The sequence below is a fragment of the Cetorhinus maximus genome, chromosome 8 (assembly GCF_964194155.1).
Source record: "Cetorhinus maximus chromosome 8, sCetMax3.hap1.1, whole genome shotgun sequence".
NCBI classification, from domain to species: domain Eukaryota; kingdom Metazoa; phylum Chordata; class Chondrichthyes; order Lamniformes; family Cetorhinidae; genus Cetorhinus; species Cetorhinus maximus.
In genome coordinates this window covers 103,855,004-103,867,593 of record NC_135886.1, presented here as the reverse complement: position 1 = coordinate 103,867,593, position 12,590 = coordinate 103,855,004, and the positions used below count along the sequence as shown (strand labels likewise).

General features: G+C 42.7%; 1 protein-coding gene across 2 annotated transcripts in view; it reads right to left on the bottom strand.

The window, feature by feature from the left end:
- LOC144683851 (plastin-3-like) overlaps positions 1 to 8,009 on the bottom strand; it is a 127,426-nt gene extending 119,417 nt beyond the window's left edge. Inside the window, exon 1 of one of the 2 annotated variants that reach the window (XM_078547355.1) lies at positions 7,875 to 8,009. The gene's annotated coding sequence lies outside the window, so the exon portion shown is untranslated. Of the gene's footprint in view, positions 1 to 7,690; positions 7,838 to 7,874 lie in introns of those variants that run through there. The other variant, XM_078547356.1, reaches the window with a different exon arrangement.
- Between the last annotated feature and the right edge of the window lie 4,581 nt (positions 8,010 to 12,590).

Here is a 12,590-nt window from a genome sequence, read left to right as displayed (position 1 = left end):
GGCAACATTTTAAAAAAGAATTGGGAGAACGTCATCATTTGGTCAGACATCGACTGCAGAAATTTCAACCATGCCACCTGGAGTTCACTGGACAATCCAAATTGCTTATAATTTGGTATAAGGTGGTTCACAACTTCAGCGTTGAACTTGACCTTAAATTGAACGGCTCATCTCATTTCTTCATCACAAAGACTGCCTACTTTCACCAGTATAATATTAGCTGCAACCCTCATTCATACATTTGTCACCTCGTAATTCGACAGTTCCTATACTTTCCTAGCCAGTCTCCCATCCTCCACCCTCTAAACTTCAATGCATCCAGTGTTCTGCAGTTTAAAAATAAGAGGTCTCCCATTTAAGACAGAGATGAGGAGAAATTTTCTCTCTGATGGTCATGAATCTTTGGAACTCTCTTCCCCAGAAGGCCGTGGAGGCAGGGTCAATGAATATTTTTTAAGGCAGAGGTAGATAGATTCTTGACTAACAAGGAGTCAAAGGTTATCGGGGGTAGGGAGAATGTGGAGTTGAGGCCAAAGTCAGGTTACTTATTGAATGGTGGAGCAGGCTGTAGGGGCTGAATGACCTACTTCTGCTCCTAATTTGCGTGCTCGTATGTATGAAAATATGTTTACAGTCTGTATCTTCCCCCACACCAAGTCCACTTATCATTCATTCTCATTGATCTAAAACGTCACCCAGTCCCTCAACATCTAAAATCTTGAATTCCCATTCCTGCTCTTCATGACCTCAATCCCTTCCTATCTTAGTTGCTTCCTCTCACAGTAATCTCTAGAACTCTCCATTCCTCTGACTATGGCCTCGTGCATCTCTCCTCATTTCATTCACCATCAGTGGCCATGCTTTCAGCCCCCAAGCCACCACACGCTGGAATTCCCTCTGCCTCTCCTTCAACTTCTCCTCCCTTAAAGCCCTGCATAAAATCTCTCTCTTTTGCCAAATTATTGGCCGCTCCTCTGTAAATCTCCACTTTTGGCCCTGTGCCCATTTTGTTTCGATTACCCGCCTGTCAAATACCTTGAGAAGTTTTTCTATCGGAGCAGCGCGAGATGAAAAAACACACACAGTTGTTTGCTAGCAGTCTGAACATTTGCCACACCAACCCAAAAGCCATCCCAGAAAAGTGAGGAGGGTGTAGCCTGAACACAATATTAGTCACTGCTCAAAATTGCAAGTTTAAAATTTAAACCACAGTTAGGTCACAGAAGATCAAACATGCATAATTTATACATTTTACAAAATGTATGTCCAATAGAACATGTATAATTTGCAGTCTAATTGGAGGATGATAAAGAGGTAGCTGCTTCTTAGAAACAGTCCTGCTTGAAGTGCAGCAAATTGAAGTAAATGTATAGAGTTACAGATTAACTGCTACGTATATTTAAACAAAGGTCCCCTTTCATCCCTCTGTCTAACACAGCAGCTAAACTAGTCAACTGGAAGTGTACAGCACACAACAAATTCAGAGTAACAACTGTTTCATAAAGTACTTATTTCGTATCAGGCAGAGTGGACATAATTCAAACTTCTCTTTTATCAAAACTGTGAAACTCACAAACAACAGCTATAAATAAGCAAATTAAGCATGACTTGAAATACTTTAATACAGCCCAATGCGAATAGTCAAGTTGAAAACATTTAATTAACAGCACCATTATTAGGTAAAACATCAAAGGACAACGGGACTGAACTTCTTGTTATTTCCACAGACCTGGGACAGTGCGTAAATCATCCCTTGTAACAGACCAAACTGATATTTCAGAAAATTAGAATACACCGAGTACATCAGACCCAACAGAATGCAATGCAGATCCGCCCTACAATTCAGAATATTAGTAAGTAGCACATAGAATTGCAGCCACACCAGACACCAAGCATCTAATTAACAAAGGAGCATTATTGTACAACAATGCACCGGATCCAACTGTACATATTTAATGCCATCTAAATTGTTACAGGATAGAAAGGCTTTTCAAAAACAAACTGGAGCCATCCACAATGTGTAAGATTAAAAGAAATGATTAATTCAGTTTGCACGCAGCACATGAGGACCAAGCAACAACTGAGTTCTATAAATACTTAGAAACAAATGTACATAGGCAGTGGCGTAGTGGCATTGTTGCTGGACTGGTAATCCAGGAATCTGGGGTAATAATCTGGGGACTTGGGTTCGAATCCCACCACAGCAGATGGTGGATAAAAGTCTAATGATGACCATGAAACCATTGTTGGTTGTCATAAAAAAAACCATCTAGTTCACTAATGTCCTTTAGAGAAGGAAATCTGCTTTCCTTACCTGGTCTGGCCTACATATAACTCCAGACCCACAGTAATGTGGTTGACTCTTAAAAATGCCCTTTTAACAAGGGCAATTAGGGATGGGCTGCTCTAGCCACTGACTCCTACATCCCATGGACAAATGAAAAAAAAGGATTGACCCCAAGTCTTCAATGCTAGGCACATATGACGTAGCTTGTGTGGAAAACAGGTCAGATCACTTTGGTATTTTAAGCTTTTTTTTTAATCAAGCAAAAGTAACATGGCAGCACTTTGAGCAAGGAGGTTAAGGATTCAAACCCCACTCCAGAGGTTGAACACACAATTTAGGCTGAGGGAGTGCTGCACTGTCAGAGGGGTCACCTTTCAGATGAGATGATAAACCAAGGAACGATTTACCCTCTCACGTGCATGTAAAAGATTCCATTGCACTATTCAAAGAGGAGCAAAGGCGTCTTGCTGAATATTTGTCCTACTAGCACAGATTGGCTATATATCTTTTTATTGTATGTGGGATCTAACTCTGTGCAATTTGGCTGCTGAATTTCCCTGTAACACTAACTACATTTCAAAAGGACTTCCTCAGTTTTTTTTTTAAATGTGTACTTTGTTTCAATGGACAAAGCCAAATGGTCCATAAGAAACCCTCACAAGGGTAGGTGCATGTGACGGCAAAGAATTTAAAAAAAACTTTGTAAACCAAACCAGTCTGTCAATGTCATTAAAATGAGAATAAATTGTTGAAACCTGTTACTGAGCCTAATTTGCATCATTTTATGATGCACAGTTAAAAAAGGGTGTAATCTGCCAGGGCCACAGGTTTCCCAACTAGTACAGGCACCCGCACCCTCATGGTGTGCATTCGACTAGGGCAAGTAGTTGATTAATTACTGAGGTGGGTCAATCTCAATTCCTCCACGACTCCCCCCACCAATAATGCAAAGGGTGACTTTTTAAAAATATACAAAAAGAAGCAACTTTCTCACTTAGAAACATGCTGTGTGATTGAAACTGCAATACATAGCATCTGCAGCAATTGGCCACATCAGTCCCCTCTACAGCCTTTACCTGTGGTCTCCATGCCACAGCCTCACAATATGCTACTCTTGACATGCCCCAACATAAAAAAATACCTGTTGCCAAATCCACAGAGTGACCTCCAGGGTGTCCCCAAAAGTCCTGACCCTTCTTCACTTCCTAAACTCTGCACTGTCACTCAACAACATCCATAAGTACAGGGGCAGCTTCCATATAGTGTGTGATACCCAAATCAAACTCTTCCCCCATCTTAGATTCTGCACATGTCAACCATCAATTTGTGAAGCGACAATTACTTCCTGTAGTTTAACACTGATTGTTGCTGGAGACTTTGCACCAATTTCCCAATTTCATCCCGCTTACAAATTGTTCACTCAGACTGAACCTAACAGTTCACAGCCTTAGCGACCTATTTCAACCCCATAATCAGAGCTGTGCTGTCAGAAAGCCAACATGATGTTCAGTCAGGATGAGCTACAATATCCTCCAACTGAATACCAGGACAAGATTGAGTCATTGTTTTGACCCCTGCAAAACACTAGCTGCTGACTCCATCCTCTTCCCTTGCTGCTCAGTTGAGCTGAACCAACCCCAAATCATTGCAGAGGCTGCCCTTCATCTCACCTTCCACACATCACCTACTCCACACCTACCCCACCCTTCCACAGTCAAACACTTTCAGCACCTCTATATTCCTCCAAAGTTCGTCACTCCTTCACATACACCAACTTGTCTGTAACTCAGCTCTTCATATCCCTTAATGCACTAAGTCCTAATCATCTCCCCTCCCCTCACTCTTGCCCAGGTTCGAGTGCCACTTGTCAAAGCATCTGCTACTGATATAAATGCACATTGTTGCTGAACACCAGGTTAGGCCAAACAGAATATGAGATCACTTGTCAACTGCAAGAATGCAGCTATGCAAGAATTGAGTTATGCAAGAACGTTTTAGATACATGGAAAAACTATAGTTATCACTATCACATTAATCTTAAACAAGAATAAAAACTAAAAATGCTGGAAAAACTCAGCAGGTCTGGCAGCATCTGTGGAAAGAGAAACAGAGTTAACGTTTCGAGTCCATATGACTCTTCAGGGATGAAGAGAAGCAGATATATGATGGATTTTATACTGTTTTAAAGGGGATGGAGCAAGATAGAAGGTCAGAGATAGGTGGGAGCTAAGGAGAGTAACAAAGACGTCATGGACACAGAACAAAGGGAGTGTTAAAGAGAGCGGTGAAGTGTGATAGTGCTGAGAGTGGCATAAAAATAAGAACAGAATGTGCTAATAGCAGAACAAGGGTCAGCGCTCTGTGAAAGCACAACATAGAAACCAGTAACAGATGGCCCTGTAAGGGGGTTGGGGGGGGTGGGGGGGAGATTAGGGAAAAAGGATTTTAAAAATGAGTAAATAAATAAGTAAAATTAAAATAAAAAAAAACAAATTGGATTAAAAAAGGGGTGGGGATGGAGGAGAGAGTTCATGGTCTGAAGTTGTTGAACTCGATGTTAAGTCCGGAAGGCTGTAAAGTGCCTAATCAGAAGATGAGGTGCTGTTCCTCCAGTTTGCATTGGGCTTCACTGGAACATTGCAGCAGGCCAAGGACAGACATGTGGGCATTGAGAGCAAGATGGTGTGTTGAAATGGCAAGCAACAGGAAGGTCTGGGTCATGCTTGCGGTCTGAGCGAAGGTGTTCCACATAGTGGTCACCCAGCCTGCATTTAGTCTCCCCAGTGTAAAGGAGACTATCCTTTTTCCCCAACCTCCCCCCATCCCCCCCAAAGCCAGCTGTTACTGGTTTCTGTGTTGTGCTTTCACAGAGCGGTGACCCTTGTTCTGCTATTAACACATTTTGCTCCCTCTTACCTTTATGCAACTCTCAGCATCTTCTTTATTCTTTACCACTGCCATTAACACTCCCTTTGTCTTGTGTCCATGACATCTTTGTCAAACTCTTAGCTCCCACCTATCCCTGACCTTCTATTCTGCTCCACCCCCTCTTAAACAGAATATCATCACATTTCTACTTCTCTTTAGCTCTGAAGAGTCATACAGGACTCGAAACATTAACTCTGTTTCTCTCTCCACGGTTGCTGCCAGACCTGCTGACTTTTTCCAGCATTTTTTGTTTTTATTTCAGATTTCCAGCATCCGCAGTATTTTGCTTTCATTTTAACCAAGATTATGATCAAACCTCCTCTCTGATTTATTTTTAAAATCATATTTACATAATTCTTTACCACAACTTTTAAGGCACCCCCAAATACTTCACATTTAAAACTTATTTTGAAGCAAACTCCAGGTTGCTAATCATTAGGGTTGCCAACACTCTAGAATTCCATGCAGGTCCCCAGGATTTAAACATCAATCGCCTGAGCCGCAGCAAGAAACCCAGGGGAAAAGTAAATGACAGGACCATTAATAGAAATGTTCGTTTTCTTTTTCCATTTCCTTTGAACATTTTTGTTTATTAGTTACAAAAACACTGGACATAGAGTAAAACTGCAGTTTGACTCATCAAATCAGGTAATGAAGAACCTGCTCGCTTTGCAAACTGGTACGGGATTGGCACTGTTAATACGGGCATGGGGGGGGTGGGGGTAGTTAGAGGCAGGTCATGTGGTGGAACCTTAACAGGTTATGTCCAACCAAGTTGGCAACCCTATGCAAGGTTCCCTCCAGGCTAATTGCTGAACAACTGGTTAATTTGAGAACAGTGATTCAGGGAGTTAAGTTAGCCAGGGAACTCAACTTCTCTGTTCAAAAATGAGAATGTTTGGATAGTGCACAAGATCTTTAACAGACAGAACTTCAACTTAACATCTCATCTGAAGCACATCACCTCTGATAATAAAGCAGCCCCTCACAGGTACTGAAGCCAAATTGTGCACTTAAGCTTCAATGTGGGATGCAAACCCATGATCTCCTGTCTTCAAGACAAGAGTCCAATCCACTAATGCCATTTGTTACCTATTTATCCCCTTTTCATCCCAGCTTGTCATCTAGACGGCCCAAGGAAAATGTGGCCACTTGCTCCACAAGCGGAAGATGGGGAACAATTGAAACCATGACTGTGGCCATCCAAGTCAGACCGTTGCTCACATACTGAACTCTTGCCTTGAAATCCATTCCTGGTAGCATCTCGACCATTCACATGATGTCAGCTGAAGCCGTTGAATGGATTGTTAACTCTGACATCGAACTATAACTGCTTCTCCAACAATACAAAATACATCTCCTCCCCACAAAACAAATAGTATTTCACTATCTCCATTAAGCAATGGCTGGTTCTCTTTGAGTAATGGCAATGCTGAGTTATATCACAACCCACACTCTCCCCATTAGTACCATTAAACAAAACATCCCTCTGCAAAACATCCGACAGCAGTTTACACAGTAGCAATTTACACAGGAAAATGAGACTGTTGGACACAATAAGGTGCTACCTCACTTTATGTTAAAACAATTTTCTAAGCACAGTAACTCTTAAGAATTCTGAGAGGCTACCATTCAAAAACAGCATCACTTAAAAAGCTGAGTAATGGTCTGGCCTGCCTCACTTGTCTTCCCAAATTCAAATACTACAATCTACCGACAACTATTCGTTTCCCTAGAGAGGACTGCTTAAATTCAACACAAAGCACCACACACACAGTTAAGAGTTAATGCCCCATTGGCAGGCAAATGCCAGGACCGGCCCTCAGTTCTCCTTGTCCTGTGACTGATGGCTTTGAACTGGTAGTTGAGAATCAGCCGCAAAGGAATCTCAACCATTTCCTCTCTAATCACAAGCTTAACTCACTACATTTAAATACCCAATAATTACATTGGTGGCCGCAAGAAAAGCAAACGAGGCTGAAAACAAAAGGTGTAGCTGGCACCTCCTTCACAGATCCCAAAGTAGCAAAAACAAACTATTGATGAAAACACTTGATATAAAATTTGTAAGAATTCTTGTTTAAAAAAAAAACAGGGTGAGAAGAAGAAAGATTGAATGGAACCCAAGTCTGAGTGAAGATTCTTGATCCAGATTATTGCTCAACATCCAGATTTTGTTTTTCAATTTACATTTTAAAAAGTTTTAACCTCAGAATGTTTTGTTTTTAGTTCAGGGTGAGAAAAATCCACTTTGATCTGCTATACGTGGCAGACAAGATACTGATCACAGGCGCCTTATGCACTCATTTCTGACACGGGGGGGTGGGCCGAGGGGGGCGGGGAGCCTCGACTTTTGTGAGCAACTAAACTCAAAAGTATTCCAGAGTATTTTGGAAGTTGGGGACTGGCCTTTTTCCCAGCAGTTTGAGGCAAGAGTTACAGAGACACAAACACACACGGAGCTTCTCTTCAAACCTGGCTGGATCCCGCGCTCTTCATCACGTCCCTTTAGGGGGTCCCTCCATCCCCAGCTCCTTCCTTGCCTCACTCCGACTCAGCACAGAGACCCTCCGCAGAGGTGACAGACCCCAAGGCTGCCGACACCCGCCCTCAGGCTGAGAGTTTAAAAAAAGGAGGCAGCGGGAGCCCGGCTACTTACAACTTTGCTCGGCGTTGTCTGCAGCCCGCTGCCAGTCCACAGGGGGAAAGGGAAGACACCGCACCGGGAGCCGCCGAGATCCAGATGCTGCTCCGTGCGCTACCCCCGGGGGCCAAGCCGGGACAGGGAGTCCCGCCTCCCAACGCCGCTCATTGGAGAGCGAACCCCCGAATTCACCAATCGCCCGGCGAGAACCCCAGAGTGATTGGTCCACAGGGCTGTCCATCACAGTGGAGTTACCTGCGGAGGGTAAATCCAGGTTGGTGGGGAAAGTGAGCAGCTGGGGGGAGATGGGTAGTCCAGTGTGTGTGTCTCAAACCCTTCCCAAATGAGCACTTCGTTTTTAATAAAAACAGAAAGTGTTGGAAAAACTCAGCAGGCCTGGCAGCATCTGTGGAGAGAGAAACAGAGTTTCGTGTCCAATATGATTCAACTTCATATTGTTTTTGCTTCTTTCAATAAGGAGACACTAGCTTGTCCCAATGTCATTAAACAAAAAAGCACTATTGCTGAAAAAAGAGATATGTAAAAGCTTTTTGCCTTGCACTCATCAGGACATTGACAAGAATACCAAATGTAAAGGGAACAACAATTTATACTTCAGGAGAGTGCTAATTGGTTGGCAAGTGGACTCTGGTTGGTTGAGGTGTTGCCATGGTGAATGGACCAGTTAACCAGTAAAAAAGCAGTAAAAAAAGTCCCTTTTTTAGAGTGTGCACAACTAATACAACCTTAAAGGTGTCAGCTGTGGCTCAGTTCATAGCACCCTCGCCTTTGAATCAGAGGGTTGTGGGTTCATGTCCCACTCCTGGAAACCAAGAACTGTGATTGTACTTGAAAGAGTTGCAATCTGTGACTGTTGATAACTCAAAAGAGTTTAAACCATTAGAAACCTAAACAATTGAAATAGTAATGTTTCCATCTGCATCAACCATACATTCCAGTTTCTGTGATGCCCACCATTTGCAGAAATAGGGTTGCCAACTGTGATTAAATGTATTCATGGGGATTTCATCACATGACTTACCCCCACACTCCAGCTATTAGTTGGCCAACACATCAGAGATCAGTACATTAGTAAGAGAGGATCTTAGATCAAAGGATCAAGATGTAGAATCAGTTTGGATGGAGGTAAGAAGCAGCAAGGGGCAGCAAATATTGGTAGGAGTTGTTTATAGGCCACCAAACTGTAGTGCTAATGTTGGGCATGGTATAAATCAGAAAATTAGAGATGTATGTAATGTGGGTAATAGAGTAATAAAGGGTGACTTCAATTTACACATAGACTGGGTTAACCAAATCAGCACTAATGCTCTGGAGGAGAAATTCCAGGATTGTGTACAAGATGGGTTTCCGGAGCAGTACGTTGAGGAGCCAGCTAGGGATTGGGCTATTTTAGATTTAGTGTTCTGTTTTGAAAAAGGGCTAATTAATAACTGCTGTAAAGGCACACAAAGGGAAAGGTAAATCAACTGTAGTTAATAAAATAATTTAAAGATTGCATTGGATCAAAGGAAGTGGCTTATAAGAATGCCAGAAAAAACTGGTAAGCCTGAGGATTGGGAGCAATTTAGAACCCAGTAAAGGAGGACTAAGAAACTGATAAAGAAAGGGAAAAGATAATATGAATGCAAACACGCGAAGAACATAAAGGCAAACTGTAAAAACTTCTTTAGGTTTGTGAAAAGGAAAGGTCCCACACAGGAGGTTAGTAAATAAAATTAGAGTGCATGGGATTGGGGGAAATATACTGGTATGGATTGAGAACAGGTTAACAGACAGAAAGCAGAGAGTAGGAATAAATTAACCATTCTCTGGAGGGCAGGCTGTTACTAGTGGGTACTACAGGGATCAGTGCTAGAACAGCTGTTCACAATCTATATAAATGATTTGGATGTGGGGACCAATTGTAATATTTCCAAATTTGCTGATGACACCAAACTGGATGGGAACATAAGTTGTGAGGAGGATGTAAGGAGGCTTCAAGAGAACTTGGACAGGCTAAGTGAATGGGCTAGAACATGGCAGATAGAATATAATGTGAATAAGTGTGATGTTATTCACATTGATAGAAAAAAAAGAAAGGCAGAATATTTCTTAAATGGTGAGATGTTGGGAAGTGGTGATGTTCAAAGGGACCTGGGTGTCCTTGTTCACAAGTCACTGAAAGCTAGCATGCAGCTGCAGCAAGCAATTAGGAAGGCAAATAGTATGTTGGCCTTCATCGCAAGGAGATGTGAATACAGGAGTAAAGATGTCTTGCTCCAGTTGTATAGAGCCTTGGTGAGACCTCACCTGGAGTATTATGCACCGTTTTGGGCCCCTTATCTAAGGACAGATATACTTGCCATAGAGAGACTGCAACAGAGTTTCACTAGGTTAATCCCTGGGATGGTGGAATTGTCTTATGAGAAGAGATTGAGGAGACTGGGTCTGTATTCCCTGGAGTTTCGAAGAATGAGGGGTGACCTCATTGAGGCTTACAAAATTTTTACAGCGTGTGACAGGATGGATGTAGATAAGATGTTCCCCCTGGATGGTGAGCCAAGGGACATACTCTCAGAATAAGGGGTAGGCCATTTAAAACTGAGATGAGGAGGAACTTCTTCACTCAGAGAGTGGTGAATTCTTGGAATTCTCTACCCGAGAGGGCTGTGGAAGTTCAATCATTGAGCATATTCAAAACAGAAATTGATAGATTTCTGGAGACTAATGACATCAGGGATATGGAGATAGCGTGGGAAAGCAGTGTTGAGGTAGATGTTCAGCATGATCTAATTGAATGGTGGAGCAGGCTTGACAGGCTGAATGGCCAACTCCTGTTCCTATGTTCCTAAAAAATACATCCTTGTGATGCATTGCCTTCCTACACCAATTAGAAAGCAAAAAGACTTATTACCAAATTGGATGATGCTTGACTATCAGCCAAAGAGTCTTTTACCCCACTTTCAATACTTTTTATATCTGGAAAAGAAAAATGTTCAAAGAAAATGACAAAGAAAAACATTTTTTTAAAAGCCCTGATGATTTTTCTCCAGGGTTGCACATAGCAGAGTCCTGGAGATTGACCTTCAATTCCTGGAAACTCCAGACCAATCCCGGTGGGTTGACAACCCTACGTGGAGGCCTCAAGCATATTAGCACACATCCCTACACCCCTTCTCCATGAGCCACATAGGCACAGACAAAGTCATGGAAGAGAAACAAAAAGCTGTTTATTTTTGCTTTCTCCTAAATTTTGGAAATCTTCAGAGTTTTGCCTAGCCTCCACTGGCAGAATTGCCACTTCTGTCAAATTTGTTGGTACACATCTGTAAAACCTTGCTATAAGGACTTTCATAACCCTCTAAGTTGTAAATGAAATGCCTTTACTGCCATCAACTTGTTACAATATTAGTTTTCTCTTTTAATTTCTCAATGGTTCAATCATGCACTTTTTTCACAAGATGGCTGGGAATGAGGAAAATTTAGCTTTCCAGAAGAATTCAGTTTCCACACCACAGTATTGAATTTAAATGATTCCTGGAATTGTTCCTCCATTACATCACCCAAAAAACTCACATAAGAACGTAAGAAAAAGGAGCAGGAGTAGGCCATTTGGTCCCTCGAGCCTGCTTCACCATTCAATTAGATCGTGGCTGATTTGATTAGCTCGACTTTCCTGTCTGGCCCAATAACCCTTGACTCCCTTGGCAATCAAAAATCTGTCTAACTCAGCCTTGAATATATTCAATGTCCTAGCCTCCACTGCTTGCTTAGGAAGAGAATTCCAAACACTAATGGCCCTCTGTGGGAAGATCTTCATCTCAAATGTAAGATCCTCCTCTTAAATGGGAGAGCACCTATTTTGAAATGGTGTCCCCTAGGTTTTAGATTCCCTTATGAGGGGAAACATCTTCTTAGCATCAAGCCCCTTCAGAATCTTATGGACAGAATTTTGCCGTCGGTGAGCAGGGGGAGGGGCCCACTTGCCGACGCGTAAAATGACATGGGATGATGTTGGGCGGAACCCCTGACGTCACCCACCCCATTTAAATTTTCAGGAAGGCAGGGGCACAGCAAAATCAGCTATGCGCCCGCCGACCTGTCAATGGTCAATTGAGGCCATTAACAGGATCATTTAAACAATTAAAGGACCTGCCCATCCAACCTTATGGTTGGCGGGCAGGCCAGGAGCCCTGGTGGCAAATAGAGAAAACATGAAACCTCATCCACCGGCGGGATGAGGTTTCATGCAGGGTTCTAAAAAGTTTAATAAAGTTTTATTGTAATTTATGAACATGTCCCATCTGGGACATGTTAGGGAATTTTTCTTTCTATTTTTAATCTTTTTAAAAGTGTAAGCGATCTCCCTGAGGCAGCACTTAGCCTCAGGGAGATGTGCACTCTTTCGTGCGCATGCGCGAAAGAGCGCACTCTCGCATTTGGGGAATCCCTCCCCACCCCACCCCCTCGCCCGCCCATGTAAAATGGCGGTGCGGCCTGCTTCTCCGGCGGGGATCAGCTCCCCGCCCGCCGGAGATTGGATCGGGCCCGCCCGCCCGACAAGCAGAAAATTCTGCCCTATGTGTTTCAATAAATCACCTCTCATTCTTCTAAACTCCAATGAGTGTAGGTCCAACCTGCTCAACCTCATAATATAAACCACTCCTTACAGGAATCAGTCTTGTGAACCTTCTCTGAACTGCTTCCAACTGGTCCCTCTTTAGTTAAGGT